The following is a 20344-nucleotide window of genomic DNA, read 5'->3' on the forward strand; positions in this document are numbered from 1 at the left end:
CTTTTTCTATCTGACTTATTTCGCTTAGCATTATACTCTCAAGATCCATCCATGTTGTCACAAATGTTCCTATGTCATCTTTCCTTAACGATGAATAGTATTCCATTGTGTATATATACCACAACTTCTTTATCCATTCATCTATCGAAGGACATTTTGGTTGTTTCCATGTCTTGGCCACCGTAAACAAAGCTGCAATGAACATTGGAGCACACGTGTCTTGATGTATAAATGATTTCAAATTTTTTGGGTAGATACCCAGGAGAGGAATTGCTGGGTCATATGGTAATTCTATTTGTAATTTTTTGAGGAACCTCCACACTGCCTTCCATAATGGCTGCACCAGTCTGCATTCCCACCAACAGTGTATCAGGGTTCCTTTTTCTCCACACCCTCTCCAACACTTGTTACTATTTGTCTTGTTGATGAAAGCCATTCTGACTGGGGCGAGGTGATATCTCATTGTGGTTTTTATTTGCATCTCTCTGATGATTAGTGATGAGCATTTTTTCATATGTCTATTTGCCATTTGTAAGTCCTCTTTGGAGAAATGTCTCTTCAGGTCCTCTGCCCATTTTTCAATTGGGTTGTTTGTTTTTCTGTTGTTGAGTTTCATGAGTTCCTTGTATATTTTGGATATTAGACCCTTATCTGAGGAACGGTTTGCAAAAATCTTCTCCCATTCAGTCGGTTGCCTCTTTATTTTGTCGATGGTTTCTTTTGCTGTGCAGAAACTTTTAAGTTTCATATAGTCCCATGTGTTTATTTTAGCTTTTACTTCCATTGCCTTTGGAGTCAAATTCATAAAATGCTCTTTGAACCCAAGGTCCATAAGTTTAGTACCTGTGTTTTCTTCCATGCAGTTTATTGTGTCAGGTCTTATTCTTAAGTCTTTGATCCATTGTGAATAAATTTTGGTACATGGTGACAGATAACAGTCCAGTTTCATTCTTTTGCACGTGGCTATCCAATTCTCCCAGCACCATTTATTGAAGAGGCTGTCTTTCCTCCATTGTATGTTTTTAGCTTCTTTGTCAAAAATTCTCTGTCCATATTTATGTGGTTTTATTTCTGGGTTCTCAATTCTATTCCATTGGTCTATGTGTCTGTTTTTCTGCCAATACCATGCTGTTTTGATTATTGTAGCCCTGTAGTACAAGCTAAAGTCAGGCAGTGTGATACCTCCAGCATTGTTCTTTTTTCTTAAGATTGCTTTGGCTATTCGGGGTCTTTTGTGGTTCCAAACAAATCTGATGATTTTTTTTGTTCTATTTCTTTAAAAAATGCCATTGGGATTTTGATGGGGATTGCATTAAATCTGTATATTGCTTTGGGTAATATGGCCATTTTAACTATGTTGATTCTTCCAATCCATGAGCATGGAATGTCTTTTCATTTCTTTGTGTCTTCTTCAATTTCTTTCAAAAATGTCTTATAGTTTTCAGCATATAAATCCTTCACATCCTTGGTTAAGTTTATTCCTAGGTACTTTATTCTTTTTGCTGCAAATGCAAAGGGAATTGTTTTCTGAATTTCTTTTTCTTAGATGTCATTGTTAGTATATAGGAATGCAATGGACTTTTGTACGTTGATTTTGTAGCCAGCAACTTTACTGTATTCGTTGATTGTTTCTAACAGCTTTTTGGTGGAGTCTTTAGGGTTTTCTATATATAGCATCATGTCATCTGCAAAGAGTGATATTTTAACTTCTTCATTCCCAATTTGGAATGAAGATGACTCTGGCAAGGACTTCCAACACTATGTTGAAAAGCAGAGGTGATGGGGGACAGCCCTGTCGTGTTCCTGAACGTAGAGCAAAGGGCTTCAGTTTTTCACCATTAATTATGAGATTAGCTGAGGGCTTGTCACAGATGGCCTTTATTATGTTAAGGTATTTTCCTTCTATGCCTATTTTATTGAGTGTTTTAATCATAAATGGATGTTGTATCTTGTCAAATGCTTTTTCTGCATCAATTGATATAATCATATGATTTTTGTCCTTTATTTTGTTTATGTGCTGTATCACATTGATGGATTTGCGGATGTTGAACCATCCTTGTGCCCCAGGGATGAACCCCACTTGGTCATAATGAATAATCTTTTTAATGCATTGTTGTACTCGATTTGCTAAAATTTTGTTTAGGATTTTTGCATCAGTATTCATTAGAAATATTGGTCTGTAGTTTTCTTTTTTTGTGTTGTCCTTACCAGGTTTTGGTATCAGGGTAATGTTGGCCTCATAAAATGAGTTAGGGAGTACTGACCCTTCTTCAATTTTTTTGGAAGAGTTTGAGCAGGATTGGTATTAGATCCTCTTTGAAGGTTTGGTAGAATTCACTAGTGAAGCCATCTGATCCTGGACTTTTGCTTTTGGGAAGGTTTTGGATGACTGATTCAATTTCTTTACTGGTGATCGGTCTGTTTAGATTTTCCAGTTCTTCATCGTTCAGCCTTGGAAGGCTATATGTTTCTAAGAACTTGTCCATTTCTGCTAGGTTATTAAATTTGGTGGCATATAGTCCTTCATAGTATTCTTGCATGAGCCTTTGTGTTTCTGTGGTGTCCGTGATAATTTCTCCTTTTTCATTTCTGATTTTGTTAATTAGTGTCTTCTCTCTTTTTATCTTAGTGAGTCTAGCCAAGGGTTTGTCGATTTTATTAACTTTTTCAAAGAACCAGCTCTTTGTCACATTAATTTTTTCTATTGTCTTTTTGTTCTCTATTTCATTGAGCTCTGCTCTGATTTTTGTTATTTTCTTTCTTCTGATGACCTTGGGTTTCACTTGTTCTTCTTTTGCTAGTTCTTTAAGGTGTAACATGAGGTTATTTATTTGGGATTTTTCTTGTTTCTTGAGATAGGCCTGTAATGATACAAATTTCCCTCTTAAAACTGCTTTCGCTGCATCCCAAAAATTTTGGTAGGATGTATTTTCATTGTCATTTGTTTCTATGTATCTTTTGATCTCTCCTCTAATTTCTTCTTTGACCCAGTCGTTCTTTAAAAGTATGGTGTTTAATCTCCATGTATTTGTGTTTTTTCCAGCTTTCTTTTCGCAGTTGATATCCAATTTCAAAGCCTTGTAATCAGAGAATATGCTTGGTATGATTTCAATCTTCTTAAATTTGCTGAGACTGCTTTTATGTCCCAATATATGGTCTATCCTTGAGAATGTTCCACGTACACTCGAAAAGAATGTATAGTCTGATGTTTTAGGATGAAGTGCTCTATGTATGTCAATTATGTCCATTTCATCTAATGTGTCACTTAGGGCTGCTATTTTGTTATTTGTTTTCTGTTTGGATGATCTATCCATAGCTGTCAATGATGTATTTAAGTCCCCTAGTATAATTGTGTTTTGGTCAATTTCTCCCTTTAGTTCTGTTAGTAGTTGCTTGGTGTATTTTGGTGCTCCCTGATTGGGGGCATAAATATTGATGACTGTTATGTCTTCTTGTTGTATAGTCCCCTTTACCATTATGAAATGTCCATCTTTGTCTCTTGTTATCTTTTTCACCCTGAAGTCTGTTTCATCTGATATCATATGGCTACACCTGATTTTCTCTGGGTACCGTTTTCTTGGAGTGTCAATTTCCACTCTTTCACTTTGAGTCTATGCTTGTCCTTGTAGCTGAGTTTTGTTTCTTGGAGACAGCATATGGTTGGGTTTAGTTTTTTGATCCAATCTGCTACTCTGTGCCTTTTTATTGGTGAATTAAGTCCATTTACATTTAAGGTGATTAATGATATGTGAGGATTTGCTGTCATTCTATCTTTAGTTTTCTGGTAAGGCTGTGTCTCCATTGTTTCTTTGCCTTTTTGTTGTTGTGTATTATTTCTGTGTGGTGGTATTCTATGATTTTTTAACTCTGTTTCTTCTTTTATTACATTGTACATTTCAGTTCTGGATTTTTTTTGAGTGGTTACCCTTAAGTTTATGTAAAAGAAAGTTTGATATTTAGAGTATTCCATTTTCTTCAGCACCTTTACTTTCTCCATTATCGTATTCTTGTTCAGGCCTTTACTCTCCCCCTTTTTATGTTTCGGTTGCCACAAATTGTCCCTGTTGATGGTGGTCGAATAGGCTCCTTTAGTATTTCTAGTAGTGCAGGTTGTGTATTAGAAAATTCCCTCAGCTTCTGGATGTCTGGAAAGGTCTTTATTCCTCCTTCATATCTAAAGGATATCTTTGCTGGATATATTATTCTTGGCTCATGATTTCTCTCTTTCAATAGTTTGAATATTTGGTTCCACTCCCTCCTGGCTTGTAGAGTTTCTGCTGAAAAATCTGATGATAATCTAATGGGCTTTCCTTTGTAGGTTACCGTCTTCTTTTCCCTGGCTGCCTTGAGGATTCTTTCTTTGTCATTGATTTTAGACAGCTTCAATACAATGTGCCTTGGAGAAGGCCTGTTGGGATTGAGGTAATTAGGTGTTCTATTTGCTTCTTGGATTCGAGGATCCAGTTCTGTCCACAAGTTTGGGAAGTTCTCATCAACAATTTGTTTGAATATATTCTCTGTTCTCTTCTCTCTTTCTTCTCCTTCTGGTATGCCCATTATTCTTATATTGCTCTTTCTGATAGTCAGAAAGTTCTTGTAGAGTTCTTTCATTTCTTTTAAGTCTCAAGTCTCTTTCTTCTTCCATCTGTGTAATTTCCAGGTTTCTATCTTCGATGTCATTGATTCTTTCCTTCATCTGGTCAACTCTACTACCTAAGCTGGTTATTTCATTCTTAATTTCTTCTATTGAGTTCTTAATCTCCAGAAATTCCATTTGGTTCTTTTTTAAAATTTCAATCTCTTTTGTAAAATGTTCATGTTGTTCTTTGATTGCGTTTCTCAGTTCATTAAATTGCCTTTCTTGCATCTCGTTGAGTTTTTTCAGAACTGCAATCTTGAATTCTCCATCATTTAAGTCACATATTTCCATATCTTTAAGTTCTTTTTCTGGAGACTTTTCACTTTCTTTCTGAGCTGTCTTGTTGCCTTGGTTATTCATGGCAATTACTGATTTATTATTTCTCTTCCTAGACATCTACAGGAGTAGCTTCTGCAACAGGTTGATAGGAAGAGGTCTTTCTTTTGTTTTCCAATACTTGTTTGTAGAATGTTTTATTTTCTCTCCGGCTGCAGCCTTTTTTTTCCCTCTCACACAGTAGTGCTATGTTTTCTCTGCACTATTCTAGCTTCTCACACAATGGGGGGATTTCCTGGAATACTGGCCTCTCCTCTGTTAACAGTTCACCTGGGTCATAGGGGACTACGTACGTGTGGGGGTGCGGAGAGCTTTTGAAGTTCCAAAGCATTTTCTGCACCAGATTCAGAGCCCGTATGTTTCAGCAGTTCTCTTTACTCCTGTAGGGACCCGCCCAGATAGGTGGGGCCAGGGGCGGGGTGAGTTGTGAGAGGTGGCCCAGAGCAATGGTGGCGACCCCACCACAGCCAGTCAGCTTCCACAGCTCCCTCCCCTTTGCCGGAACTAGTTGGGCTGCGAATCTGTGTCTGTGGTCCACAGTTCTCAGAACAGCAAATATTCTGTTCTTTTGATCTGACACTGCTACTGTTCTGCCTCTAGCACCGCGCAGGTTGGGGTGGGGTGAGCTTTGGGAGGGTAGGGAGGGGGCAGCTAGTCTCCGTGCCTAAGGCTTCCGTTCTCCACTCGGCAGTGAGGGCTTAAACCACCGTTTTCAGCCCTCTCTCCTCAGTCTTTGTTTCGTGAGGTCTCTGCTGTGAGCATTGGGTTCAACCGTGTTATACGCTGTCCCCTCAGCCCTGTGGGCCGTAAGCGGAGCCCTAGCAGTCTGAGTTCTTCCCTCTCCTGCAGCTGCGGTAGTTCCGGGAGCAGTGTGCTCGGAGCACTGAGCCAGGTCTGCGTCCTTCGCCCACGCGGCTCCGTCCCCGCACTTCTCCTCTCCCTCCTCCCCCGCTCGCGCGATTCGCCCACCTGGAGGTGAATTCAGTAGTGGGCCTCTTCGTCTTGCCTGTCTGCTGTGCAGGGAGTCCTTTGTGGAGTTATTGTTGTTCGATTAGTTGTAAATTCCAGGGGAGCTTTACAGAGGCTCACCTCACGCCGCCATTTTGATGACGTCTCTCTTCACCATCTTAAGTTTTGAATTAGGTTTTCACCCAGGGGCAGGAAAATTTCTAGCTAGAGAAGTAAGGAAAAAAATGCCTACTTTTAAGGAAAGGAGACTGCCATGAAAACTGAAGCAAGATAGTCAGGGAGATGGAAGGACAGCCAGCAGTGTGGAGTCCTGGGAACCAAGAGAACAGAATCAGGAAGAGTTGTCAGTATCAAATAAGATACGGTGATTGGGAAGAGGGTTTGTGGTCCAGCATATAAAAAGTTTGGAAGTTGCCGCTCTGTCTGTCCTAACAATAGTAAAAAGTCGAACAAACTGAAAAATCACCAACTGTTCTTAGTTCCATAAAGGAAGTGAGGTCACAGGGCAAACCACTGCCTCGAAACATAGAGCGACCAACCAGCGAATACAAAGAACCGCAGCTACTGAAGCAGGAGCCCATGAGCACAAACCTCCACAGGAGCCAGTGGCAGGGACACCTAAACTCTGACTGACAAGTTGCCTGAGGCTCTGTGTGGACAACTCTGAGACTTAAAATCTCCAGGGAACCCAATTATAACAGGGACACACTTTTGTGAGTTTTGCCTCCAAGCTCTATCACCTCCTCACAGTGAATAGCAGAGGAAAATTCCCTCATGCTTCTGGCGGGGGGTGGGGGGCGTCGGGAAGGGACATTTTGAAATATGCCAGAACGTTCTGTTCTTCTTAACAAGGATCACCCTCCAGAGAAACTGTTTCACCAGAGCCTACCCTGCTGGAGTTTTATCAGAGCCCAACTGACCTGAGAGAAGGAAAATACCCCACTGCAGCCCCTGCTCGTCTTCCATGAGGGAAAAGGGAAATGCCTACGTATTCGAGCCCACTATAGCCACCCTGTCCCACATATGGGGATGGGTAGAGGCAGGGACTGAGAAGCATGTGTGAAGGTCACAGTCCAGAGGCACCGGCTCACTGAAAGACTGAGACCTAATCATACTACTGCAGAATGCTTCTCTCCCCCAAGCCCTCACCCCACATTACTAAAGTCCTGTTTATAGCAGTTCCTTTTGTTCGGTACATCATGTCTGGCTATCAATATGTGTGTGTGTGTGTGTGTGTGTGTGTATGTATACACACACACACACACATATATATATATATACACATATATATATATATAACCTACTAAAAGGCAAAAAGAAAACATGTTTGAAGCGTCAGATCAGCCATGTAAACTAAACACAGATATGGCAAGGATGTTGGAATTATCAAACTAGGAATTTTTTTATCATGTAATCTTTCTTTTTTATTTATTTATTTATTTAAAATTTATTGGGGTGACAATGGAATACTACTCTGTCATAAGAAAAGATAAAATAGTGCCATTTGTGACAAAATGGATGGATCTTTAGATTATTATGCAAACCAGGAATTTAAAGCAGCTATGATTAATATACTAAGGGCTCTAATGGATAAATTAGACAGAGTACACAAAGAGATGGGCAATGTAAGCAGAGAGATGGAAATTCTAAAACTGAAAAGTGAAAAGAAAAAAGACTGAAAAAAATAGGAACTGTGGGACAACTACAAAGGGTGTGACGTGTAACGGGAATACCAGAAGGAAAAGAGAAAAAGGAGCACAGAAATTATTTGAAACAGTAATGACTGAGAATCTGCCCCAAATTAATGTTAAATACCAAATTACAATGCTGGAAGCTCAGAGAAAACAAACAAACAAACAAAAAACCCTGGGAACTAATAAGTGATTATAACACTGTTGTAGGATACAAAATTAACATACAAAAAGTCCATTGCTTTCCTATATACCAGCCAGGAACAAGTGGAATTTGAAACCCAAAACACAATATCATTTACATTGGCATCCTAAACAATGAAATACCTAGTTATAAATCTAGCAACGGATGTTTATAGTAGCTTTATTCATAATTTTCAAAACTTGATAGCAACCAAGGTGTCCTTCAGTTGGTCTTCTTCAGTAGGGGAATGGGTAAATAAACTGTAGTTACATTCAGACAATGGGGTATCATTCAGAGCTAAAAAAGAAATGAGCCATCCAGCCGTGAAAAGACGTGGAAGAACCTTAAATGCATATTACTAAGTGAAAGAAGCAAATCTGAAAAGGTAACATGCTGTATAATTTTAACTATATGATATTCTGGAAAAGGCAAAACTGTGGAGACAGTAAAAAGTTCAGTGGTTGCCAGGGGTTGTGGGGGCGAGGGATAAATAGGCAGAGCACAGAGGATTTTCAGGGCAATAATATTACTCTCTATGATACTATGATAGTGAATACATGTCAGTATGTATTTGTCCAAACCCATAGAATATACAGCACCAGGAGTGAGCCTTAAGGTAAACTGGACTTTGGGGGATAATGATGTGTCATTGCACGTCCATCAATTGTAGTAAATGTGACCCTTTGGTGGGGAACGTTGATAATGGGGGAGGCTGTGCGTGTGTAGGGGCAGGGGCACATGGGAAATCTCTGTCCCTTCTGCTCAGTTTGAACCCAAAACTGCTTTAAAAAAAATTAAGTATTTGAAAAAAAAAAGAAAGACTATTGGGTGTGGCAATAAGGAGGTGGTGGGTGACCTCAGAAGAGCAGTTTCAATGAGGTGCTGAGAATAGAAACCAGACTGCAGTGAAACGAGGTGTGAAGAGTAGTTGAGGAAATGGAGCCAGGGAACTGACAGCATTTCCAGGAGTTCGCTGGTGAAGGGCAAGGAGACGCGGGTCAGTAGAGGATTGGAAGGGCAGGGTGCAGTGAGGGGGTCGTGGCCACTTGCGTTAGGACACAGTGCTCTCAGACGTAGAGACTGCAGTAAGGGTCTCACGTGCTAGGGTTCCCCTCCGCGTTAGGCTGCGGTTGGAACTCCTTGGTGTGTCAGAAATATTTTGAAATGGAAGACATAGAAGGCCATCTATTTACAATTTACTCCGCTTTCTATGATGTCCTTGATATTTGTTCATTCCTCAGAAAGGCCATGTGTGTTTCTTCTCACTCTAGATGCTCAGCTAGTAGCTCTGTCCAGACCAAGGTAAATATATAGGGAAAAGCTCCCTTTCCTAGAGTTAAAGTAGTCCCATTGGAAGGAATAGGAGGACATGAATTACTTAAACACCTTCTCTACTTTGAGCTGGTCCCTGTGTTTACTACTCTCCCACCCTGTCCTGGTGGCATTCAGGTCAGGACACCTGAGGTCCTCTGGAGGGTCTGCAGCCATCACAGGTACACGTGTACAGAACACACGTGGCTTCATGAATGAACAACCTGTACAAGGACCACAGATGAGGAGAACCCAAGAAGTGGAGTGCCAGCCCTGTCCGTGTGACCAGTATCCTTGCCCAGAAAGAGTATGCCAGATGCGGGGCATAGCTGGCACAGAGCACAAGGAGTACTCAATCTCATGGCCAGACAAGAAGGCAGTAAGGAGGCTGGGTGTGGGCCACAGAGGCTAATGGAAAGAAAGGTCAGGGAGTCGGAGGAGGAAGCAAAAATAGATGGTCAGCAAATGCAGCTGCTCTATGCACAGCAGAGTCTTCCCTGGGAAGAGGTGGGTCCGTGTGCTGGATAGACCGCCTCAAGGAGGAAACGTGGAGACCATAAAAGATACCAGGGGAAAAGGAAAACAGGAGAAAAGGAAATGAAAACAGAAGAGAGGGGTATCACATTTCTTTTGGCATTTAAAACACTTCCAGATTGCATCCTGACATCTTGCTAGACCCAGAATTGCAGACTTCTGGCAAACTCAAGGCCTTAGCTTTGCCATCCCTGGCGTTGTAATATCAAATCACAGCTCAGTGTTAAGTTTTATTATTCAACATGAATTAAAAGGTCAAGGAGGAAAAGAGCTCTGTGGTGTTCCATTAAAGGAAAAATCCGATCATCTTAAAGCCGTATGATCTTAAAGGAGCCCACGTTACAAAGGGCAGTGTATAAAGGAATATGGGCAGTTCGTGCCTGTTACTCCCTTGGAAGTGCATGTGCATGCTGGGAAGGGTACTCATGGATGGAGTTGACACTTCTCTTCAAATGTTTCACGTACGGGGAATAGTGGGAACGTCTGTGAGTAGATGGTTACCCAAGTAAATGAAAAAAATGACATGTCATTCCTTTTCCCTTCCTCCAAATCTCTTGTAATCTAAACCTAACCCTGTGACTGTACAAGATCTCCACATCACCTAGGGAGCATGCAGAGAGATCCCTGTTAATCGTACTCCGTGGTGTCACAGGTGTCGTCCTTAGTTAATCTCCAGGGCAGTCATCCTGTAGGCTCCAGTTTGTGATGCTTAGAGACAGCTTCACTAGGACACGCTGTTGGATGTTCTGCTGTGACCAATCTAGACGCTCCTCCAGAGATATCTGTGACCTCCTGTGTCCCTGGCAGGAGGACCCAGACAGGCTTTAGTTTGTACTGAGCCACCTACAGCTCAGCCACCTGTCAGACTGTGAGCTGCTCTTACTGCATTGATCTTTCATCTATATAAAATTGCGCTTAGACCTCTGAACTTTGAGCCTTCAACCCTGAAGTCCCTTCCTCTGCCTCCTTACCAGCTTCTTCTCTGGCCCTGATATCCCAGCTCCTGGCCCTTCCCTACTCTCTGCTCTACAATCCCCTTTGGACTTCCCTGCCACCAGTCTATGGTCAGCAAACATACTTTGTATGATTTTGATCCTTTTAAAATTATGGAAGCTTGTTTTATGGTTCAAATGGAGAAATGTTGCACTTGTGAGCAATGTGCACTTTGCTGGTTTTGGCTAGCGTGTTCTGTAGATGTCTGTTAGATCTAGTTGATTTATAGTGTAGTTTAAGTCTTCTGTTTCCTTATTTATCTTCTCCTTAGTTGATCTATCCATTATTGAATGTGGCATATTGAAATGTTCAAATGTTATTGTTGAATTGTCTATATCTCTCTTCAGTTCAAAGTTTGCTTATCTTTCTTGGGGCTCTGTTGTATGCATGTTGTATGCATGTATGTTGTATGTTGCATGCTGTATGCATGTAATTTTTGCATCTTCCTGATGGATTAATCCTTTTATCATTATAAAGTGTCCCTCTTTATCTCTAGTAACATTTTTTTGTTTAAAAGTCTATTTGTCTCATATTAGTATAGCCCCTTTAGTTTTCTTACGGTTGCTGATTTCATGATATATCTTTTCTTTCCTTTTATTTTAAACCTATTTCTACCTTTGAGTAAAACATGTATTCTATCGCAGATACCTAGCTGGATCTTGTTCTTTTTATCCCATTGATAATCTCTGCTTTTTGATTGATTTGATTAATCCATTCACATTTAATATTATTATTGCTATAGTTAGATTTATATCTGCCATTTTAATTTTGTTTTCTGTGTTACATGTCTTTTTTGTTCCTCTCTTCCTCCTTAACTGCTTTATTTTGAATTAAGTGAATATTTTTCAATGTAGCATGTTAATTCCCTTAGTGATTTTTTTTACTATTTATGTTTTTAAGATTTTTATTAAAATATAGCTTACAATATTATATTAGTTTCAGGGGTACACCATAGTTATTCAACATTTATATACCTAAAAAAGTGATCACCATGATAAGTCCAGCAACCATCTGATACCGTACCATGCTATCACAATATTATTGACTATAGTTCCTATACTGTGCATTCCATTCCCATGACTTATTTGTTTTATACCTGGATACTTGGACCTCTTATTCCCCTTGACCTTTTTCTGCCTTTAAATTTTTTTCAATTACAGTTGACATTCAATATTATTTTATATTAATTTCAGGTGTACAGCAGAGTGGTTAGACATTAATATAATCTAAGAAGTGATCTCTCTGACTAGTCTAGTACCCAGCTGGCACTATACATAGTTATTACCACATGATTGACTACATTCCCTATGCTTTATTTTACATCCTTGTGACTATTTTGTAACTACCAATTTGTATTTCTTAATCCCTTCCCCCTTTTCATCCACCCCCCTCAACCCCTTTCCCATCTGGCAACAATCAAACTATTCTTTGTATCTGTGAGTTTGTTTTTGTTTTGTTTGTTTGTTTTGTTCTTTAGATTCCACATATAAACAAAATAACATTGAATCTGTCTTTCTCTGTCTGACATACTCTCCTCAGCACAATACCCTCTAGGTCCATCTATGGTACCACAGATGGTAAGAAGCCAGTCTCTTCGATGGTCAAACAATATTCCATTGTATATATGTACCACGTTCTCTTTATCCATTCATCCATTGACAGACACCCAGGCTGCCTCCATATCTTGGCCATTGTAAACAACGCTACAGTGAACATCTGGATGTACACGTCCCCTTGAAGTAGAATTTTGGATTTCTTCAGATAAATACTCAGAAGTGCCATTACTGGGTCCTTCCTTGTCTCATTTTTTGCCTTTGTGTTAAAGTCTATTTTCTTTGGTATAAGTACTGCTACCCCACCTTTTTTTTCCATTTTCATGAAATATCTTTTCCATCCCTTTATTTTCGTTCTGTGTGTGTCTTTCAATCTGAAGTGAGTCTCTTATAGGTAGCTTATGTAAGGGTATTGTTTTCTTATCCATTCAGCTACCCTATCTTTTGATTGGAACATTTAATCTATTTACATTGGACATAATTATTGATAGATATGTAATTATTGCCATTTTATTATCCACTTTTGATATTGTTTTCTTCTTCTTAAAGAATTTCCTTTCACATTTCTTTTAATACTGGTTTGGTGGTGATGAACCCCTTTACCTTTTTCTTGTCTGGGAATCTCTTTATCTGGCCTTTGATTCTAAATGATAGCTTTGCTAGGTAGAGTAATCTTGGTTGTAGGTCTTTACTTTTCATCACTTTCAATATTTTGTGCAAATCCCTTGTGGCCTGCAAAGTTTGTGTTGAGAAATCAGCTGACAGTCTTATGGGAGCTCCCTTGTAGGTAACTAACTGCTTTTCTCTTGCTGCTTTTAAGATTCTCTCATTGTCTCTGACCTTTGGCATATTAATTATGATGTGTCTTGGTGTGGTCCCCTTTGCATTCCTTTTGTTTGGGACTCTCTGTGCTTCCTGAGCTCATATGTCTATTTCCTTTACCAGGTTAGGGAAGTTTTTTGTCATTATTTCTTCAAATAGGTTTTCAATTCCTTGTTCTCTCTCTTGTCCTCTGGAACCCCTATGATGGGAATGTTGGTACACTTGATGTTGCCCCAGAGGCCCCTTAAACTGTCCTCATTTTTTGGACTCTTTTTTCTTTCTGCCACTCTGTTTGGGTATTTTCTGCTACCTTATCTTCTAAATCACGGATTTGATCCTCTGCTTTATCTAATCTACTGTTGACTCCCTCTTATGTATTCTTTAGTTCAGTTATTGCATTCTTTATTTCTGACAGGTTCTTAATTATGTCTTCTATCTCCATTTTTATGTTTCCCGTCTTTTTGTTGAAGTTCTCCCCGAGCTCATTGAGCATCCTTATTATAACCAGTGTTTTGAACTCTGTGTCTGGTAGATTCCTTGTCTTCATTTTGTTTATTTCTTTTTCTGGAGCTTTGTTCTGTTCTTTTATTTGGGACATGTTTCTTTGTCTCCCCATTTTGGCTGCCTCCCTGTGTTTGTTTCTATGTATAAGTAGAACTACTATGTCTCCTGATCTTAGTAGAGTGGTCTTATTTAGTAGGTGTGCTGTGGGGCCCAGTGGCTCAGTCTCTCTGGCACCAGAGCCCGGAGCTCCAGGTGTGTCCCTTGCATGGGTTGTGTGTGCCCTCCTGGGTAGTTGAGCCTTTGTTGCTGTTTGTACCTCAGTGGGAGGGATTGACCCTCAGGCTTATTGGTTGTGAGGACTGGCCTTGACTACAGTGGAGGAGCTATTGTGTGGGACCGGCTTTTTCCATGTCTCTATCACTCCTACCAGACTTGAGGTGGCTTCTTCTGTATGTCCTTTGCTGTAGGGCTTCAGTTCAGCAGACATCAGATGATTTTCAATAATGGTTGTTCGTAGTTTAGTTGTAATTTTGGTATGGTTGGGAAAGGAGGTAAACACAGCGTTTACCTACTCTGCCATCTTGACTGGAAAAACTAATTTAGAGGCTTTAATTTTTTTTTTTAATTTCAGTAGCTATAAAAAATTTCAGTAGCTATGGTTGTTTGCTGGTGAGGGGGCCCTTTGAGCTCCTCATGCCACCATTTTGGAAATACCAACTTCCCTTATCTTTGATTTTTTAACTGAGGAACCATTGCTCTGTGTTCTTCCAGGAAGTCCAAAAGAGTTTTGGTACCCACTGTGTTTATGAAAGAAGGGAGGGAGGGAGGGAAGGAGAGAGGTAGGGAGTGAGGAAAGGAGAGAGGGAGGATGGTCTTATTGTCACACAAAACTGTTTATCAGAAAAACTTCCTCTACCACCATATTTATATATTCAGCAAACATGCATGAGTACCATATGTATGTGAGGCTCTGTGCTAGTCCTGAAGTACAAAGTCCTGAGATCAAGGCGGTCAGAGAAGTCAAAGAGATGCCTCTTACCATGTTAATGGGGCAGGGGCTGAGAGAGGCATGTGGAGAGTGCTGTGCCATGGAGAGGAGGGAGTGACATTCTTCCTGGAGGAATGAGGGTGGGCTTCAGGGACAGCAACATTTCACCTGACTCTTGAAATAAATTCATCATACAGAGATGATGGAGAAGAACATTTGGAATAGAAAATAGCATGGCCCAAAAGAACAGAGACATGCAAAAGCATGAGATGTTTAGAGGACTGCAAGTGGTTGAGTGTAGTTAGAACACAAGATGTACTATATGGTGGAAGTAGCAGAAGAAAAGCCGTTAGGTTAGGACCCAATGGTTAAATCCATAAAGTTTAGAAATGATACTGTAAACATAAACACTAGGGAACCTCTAAAAATGTTTAAGCATCAGAGAGAAACTATCAGATTTATTTTAGAAGGACACTCTTGACGAGCATAAAGAGAGGGTCAGAATGGAGTCACAGAGACAAATTAGGAAGGTATGAGGTGCAGTTGTTTAGGCATAAGATGATGAGGGTTTGAACCAAGACAGTGGTGTTGGGGATGGAGAAGAGGTGAGTAGGAGAGCCCCGTAGGAGAGGGAGTCCAAAGTGCTAATTAATAATATAATTGTGCTAATTAAATGCCAGTGATAGGAAAGGAGTCAATGATGATTCAAATGTTTCACATTTGGCAACTGTTTCTCAGTTATGTAATGTTGCCTCTTGATGATAACGTCATTGCTTTGATTTTTGGAGACAAGAATTACTTGTCCAAAATTCTTCGTCTTTGTCCAAAATGAATCTAGTGATGCTGTGATAACATCTGACCTTCCTCCTTGCCTTCTCTTGATAACTTCATGGGCAGTGATGCTAGCAACCAAAGAACAGGGCTGCCTCCTTCAAGGCTCATGCATACCTAGGGTGTGACATCCCTGTCCACCTACAGAAGCAGCAAAGTTAGTCCATAGCCTGCTCTGGAAATGAGAAATACATTGCCATCTGGTGATGCCAGAAATATTTGGAAAAGTGGGCTACCAGGAAAGAAGTCCTGACCAATTAAAATTTACAAATACATCTGCTAACTCCCATCCAAACTTTTGCTTGAGTGGCTCACAAGCACAAAACCTGGTTTGCACGTAGCTTTCTTTCGCCATAAACTGGGATAGTCATGCTTCCAGGTACTCAAAGTTCGTTGTACGTTAACATGAGTAAAAATGACCAATGTAAAAAGGCAGTTCTTGAAAGGTCTTTAATCCATCCTAGGTGTATCATTGCACTGAATTCAATAAACTGTAACGATCTCCCACTGGCAGAAGATTAGTGGGCTCCACTGGAGTCTTGTTAGCACAAGCCCAGCTCCGTGGACTGGTGCTTGTAAACATTCCACCTGGCCTGGCCTAGCCACTTCAGCCTGCTGGCATCTAGGCTCTATTGAGGCAAGCTACCGAGTGATGGCCTCAGTAGGCTGAGGAGGGGGAGGCTGGCAGCTGTTTTGTATTCAAAATTCTACTTTTAATCTAATGCTTACAATTTTCAATTATAAAAGAATAGCTGTGTGAGATAAAGGACTATTGATGCAAAAGTAGGGCCACTTCACTGGGACCCTTAAGTCAGTGCACAAGTTTATACTTAACACACTGGTTAATCTAAAGCAGATATGGATTTAATTGAGATAATTTTTTCCAAAAGGAGGGTAAGCCTCCCATGTGCTCAGAGGTTTCCTCATCCTCCAGATACTCAGCAGCCAAAATAAATATGTTTTCATTTAGCCTGGAAATGCAGATGGTGTCCAAATGCCTGATAGTCTATCTTGTTAATGAAAGCCAGCCAACATTAGCTACTCCCTGCTACTCAGCTCTGAGCGTGAGAATGGTCCTACCTCACACCCCCCTTCCCAAGCTGACCAGACCTCATCAAATGCGATGGAGAGTCAAGAAGAAGCGGCCTCCAGCCTGCTAGCTCCACTCCTCCTGCTCTTGGCCCATTGTGTTGGCCTCTGCCACCTTATCAGACCATGACACGTGTGGTAGAAACGTAAGTACAACCAGCTACAAACTACCAAAGTCATAAACATGTACACAAGACATGAAATATAAAGAAAGGGACAGTGGGAGATTATTGGAATGACACCTAAGGTAAATTTTAAGGAGGGCAATGATTTGACAGAGATGTAAGAGGAAGAAAATGAATGACGGCTCAGAAGGAGAGAGGCAAGTTGTATATGGGAAGGAGCGAGCCAACTCATTTGGCTAGAACATGAAACACCAGCTGGAGGGTAGAGGCAGAGGTAGAATGACAGCACCTGATAGGGTCCAAGAGTGGCAATTTTTATTTAATACAAAAGACAATTGGAAGTCACTGTGGGGAACCAGAAAAGAGAAGTTATGATATAAAAATATGGCTAAATAAGTTAAAGAATAGCTATCTGACGGGATATCATGCAATTATTTTTAAATGCTTTTGAAGAATTTTTAATTACAAAGGAAATGTTTCATGAAGTGATGAGAAATGAAAAAGATGAATGCAAGTTTTGTTTTTAACATATTTTCAATCGTGTTGCATAGATCTAAATATGCCTCTGGAAGAAAATACGCCAAAATATAGTTATTATCTTTTGGTAGTCAGATTAGAGATTATTTTTTCTTTTCTTTTTAAAAGTTTATTCCGAATATTCTACAAAGACTGTATTATTTTAAAATCTGGGGGGGGGGGGCTGGGAATTGCATATGATTTAGAAAATAGTATCAGAAGAATTCGATTGGGTGGTAGGTTGGGATTGATAAGGCTGCAGGCAGATTGGCCCATAGAGGTTTGCAAAGTATTCAAGCTGTAAATTGGAGGCCTGGTCTCACACTATGGGAGAGAGATAAAGGAGAGGAGATAGGGGAGCTTAGTTCAGAGGAATAACAGGAAGGACACTGTGAGGTTAGGGGTTACATGTTCAAAGAGATGAAAATAGAAGTCAAATGTCCGGGGAAGGATAAAGGTGCTGCCTAGTAAGTAAGTTGAAAGTAGAGATGGGTAGGCAAAATTCAGTTCAATGTGGTCCTTTTTGTTGTAGGTGTTTATGGGATATAAAAGTTAGGCCAAGGACATTTGACATATTAATACAGGAAACCTCCACAAGTTTTCTCATTAAGGGCTTTAGTTTGCTGGGTTTTCTTTAATGTGAAACATTTGATCTATGCTGAAGACACAGTCTTGATACCTCCAGCTCTACCTCTAATCATCTGGTTAATGAATATTTACTGAATACTTTCTCTGTAAAAGTTCTCAGCCCTTATCATCTAGTAACCGGAAAAAAAAAAAAAGGATAGATAGATATAGATATTATACACAGATATATATATACACACATATACATACATATATATGTATGTATATATACACATATATACATATATATGTATGCATATATATATATATATATATATATATATATATATATATATGACTTGCATAACATTTTTATTGAATAGTCCTTGTCTAGAGTCAGAGAGAGGCAAAGGTGAAGAGGATTGGGGATGATTTTTAGGTTAGCCAATCGATAGAGCTGGTCATACTCATATTGCTTGTGTCATCCACTCATGAAGCATACTTTTCCTCTTCTCATCTATTAACTGATACAGAGAGCAGTGCTCAATAAATCTTAACTACAATTTATTATTGAGGTTACTCCTATTGCTATTAAGTTGAGCCTTAATCTCTATCTGGGCTTTAACTAAATTCTAGTTTACGGGTGACCTCTTCCAAAAACTCTTCTTTTACCACCAATTTAGCAATTTTATTAATGTACGCATGCATACTTTCATATAACAAAAATTTATTGTATACTGAAATAAATGTGAAGGAATGTAAAAATAAAGTTAACAATTCTGCCAGGAGGAGTCATGAAAGGTTTCCCAGAAGAGGTAGTACTTGAACTGAAATCAGAAGGATGAGTTGGACCCTGCCATGTGGAAAGGGCATTCCAAGCCTACAAGGCAGCATTGCAAAAGCAAGAAGACATATTTGGGTGCTGGTGAAAAGTTTTAGGTGGCTGGAGTAAAGGTTGCTTGGAATAAGGCTAGAATGTGGACTTTCTATAAGGATGGAGTTGGGAGTAAGCAGGATATTTCTCTAAGTAGGGAAATGCTGTAAACAGATTTGTTTCTGTTGTATCCTTTCTTCTTATAAGGGATTTATTTTAATGTTGTTTCTCTACCTTCTCAAAGTAAATGCTTATTTCATTAACTTACACTTTTTTTTCTTATTTTCTAATATAAGCCATAAGCTATAAATTTGCAACTAATTACTGATTTAGCTGTATTCCACAAGATTTGATATAACATTAACATTGTTATAAATAACATCTATTTTCCTTTTTACTGTTTTTTTGACCCATGAGTAATTTTGAGATGCTCTATAAATGTTCAAAATTATGAAGTTTTTAAAGGTTTCTGTTATTAATCTCTCATTTTATTGCACTATCATCAATGAACATAGTTTAAATGACTAACTCCTAATACTTGTTGAGACCTGATTTGAGACCTAGTACATGTTCAGTTTTTGTCAATGTTCCATGTATACTTAAAAAGAATGTACATTTTCTCATTTTGGTGTATAGGATTTTTGTGTGTTCTTTGAATTAAGCTTATTTACCATGTTATTTCAAATTCTCAATATTTTTACGCATTTTATCTAGTTGATCTTTCAATTATTGTGATGGTATATTAAAATGTTCCATTGCAGTAATGGATTTGGCCATTTTTTTTCTTGTAATTTGTTTACTTTGGTTTTATACATTTTAATGCTATATTATTAGGGTTTTCAGTTTATGAATTATGTCTGCTTTGTGATTTCTTTTCATCAATATATAGTGAGCCTATTAGCCCCTAACAATGCACTTTGCTTAAAATCTATTTTGCCTGATATTATTATTACTACACTAATTTTCTTTTGGTTAACATTTGCTTTAGATATCTTTTTCAATTCTATTACTTTCAATCTTTCCATGTCTCATATTTTAGATGTGCCTCTTATAAACAGCAGATAGTTGGATTTTTAAAATCTTGTCTCACAATCTTCATTGTTGCACTGGTGAATTTGCTCTATTTTCATATATTGTGATTCCTAATAACTTGGATTTTATTGTTTTATTTAATTTATCCTTTTCATCCACTATAATTTGTCCTTTTTTTTTCTTTCCTACTTCCTGTAGATTTATTAAGTGTTTTTTTTTTCTATATTGGCTTAGACGTTTTATGTGCTACTTCTATTATTCTTATATTTTATCAAGAAATTTTTACTTTAGAAGTCTAAAAAGTTAGTTAATAGTTCTACCGTCTTCCCAAACAGTGCAAAAATCTTAACAAAATTTTAATTCAAAAGTCTCTTCATCTTAAACACTACTGTTGTCCACTATATGACCAGATTTATTTTTATCCTTTCTTTTTCCCAAGTTAACACATAGTATTAATATTGTTAAATACAGGCACTGCTTATTTCAATTTCCCTATTTATTTACTTATTTAACTATTTTTTTCTTACATCTCCCTTTTTTCTTTTGGATTCAACATTCTTCTTCCTGAATTGAAACAGGAGTTGGAGCCTGCCCTGTGGAAAAGGGCATTCCAAGCCAAAGAGGCAGTATTGCAAAAGCCCAAAGGTCATGAGAGGACCTAGTGTGTTTGGATACTGGTGAAAAATCACTTTGAATTGAGGCTAGAGTTTGGGCCTTTTATATGGGTGGAATGGAGACAAAGCATTTTTGTCCCCCATATTTGAATGGCAATTTAGTTGAGTATAG

General features: G+C 39.0%; 1 protein-coding gene across 1 annotated transcript in view; it reads left to right on the plus strand.

Moving 5' to 3' along the window:
- KIF6 (kinesin family member 6) overlaps positions 1-20344 on the plus strand; it is a 417374-nt gene that overhangs the window by 254202 nt on the left and 142828 nt on the right. The window lies entirely within an intron of this gene.

The sequence above is a fragment of the Rhinolophus hipposideros genome (genome assembly GCF_964194185.1).
Source record: "Rhinolophus hipposideros genome assembly, chromosome: 3".
Classification (NCBI taxonomy): Eukaryota; Metazoa; Chordata; class Mammalia; order Chiroptera; family Rhinolophidae; genus Rhinolophus; species Rhinolophus hipposideros.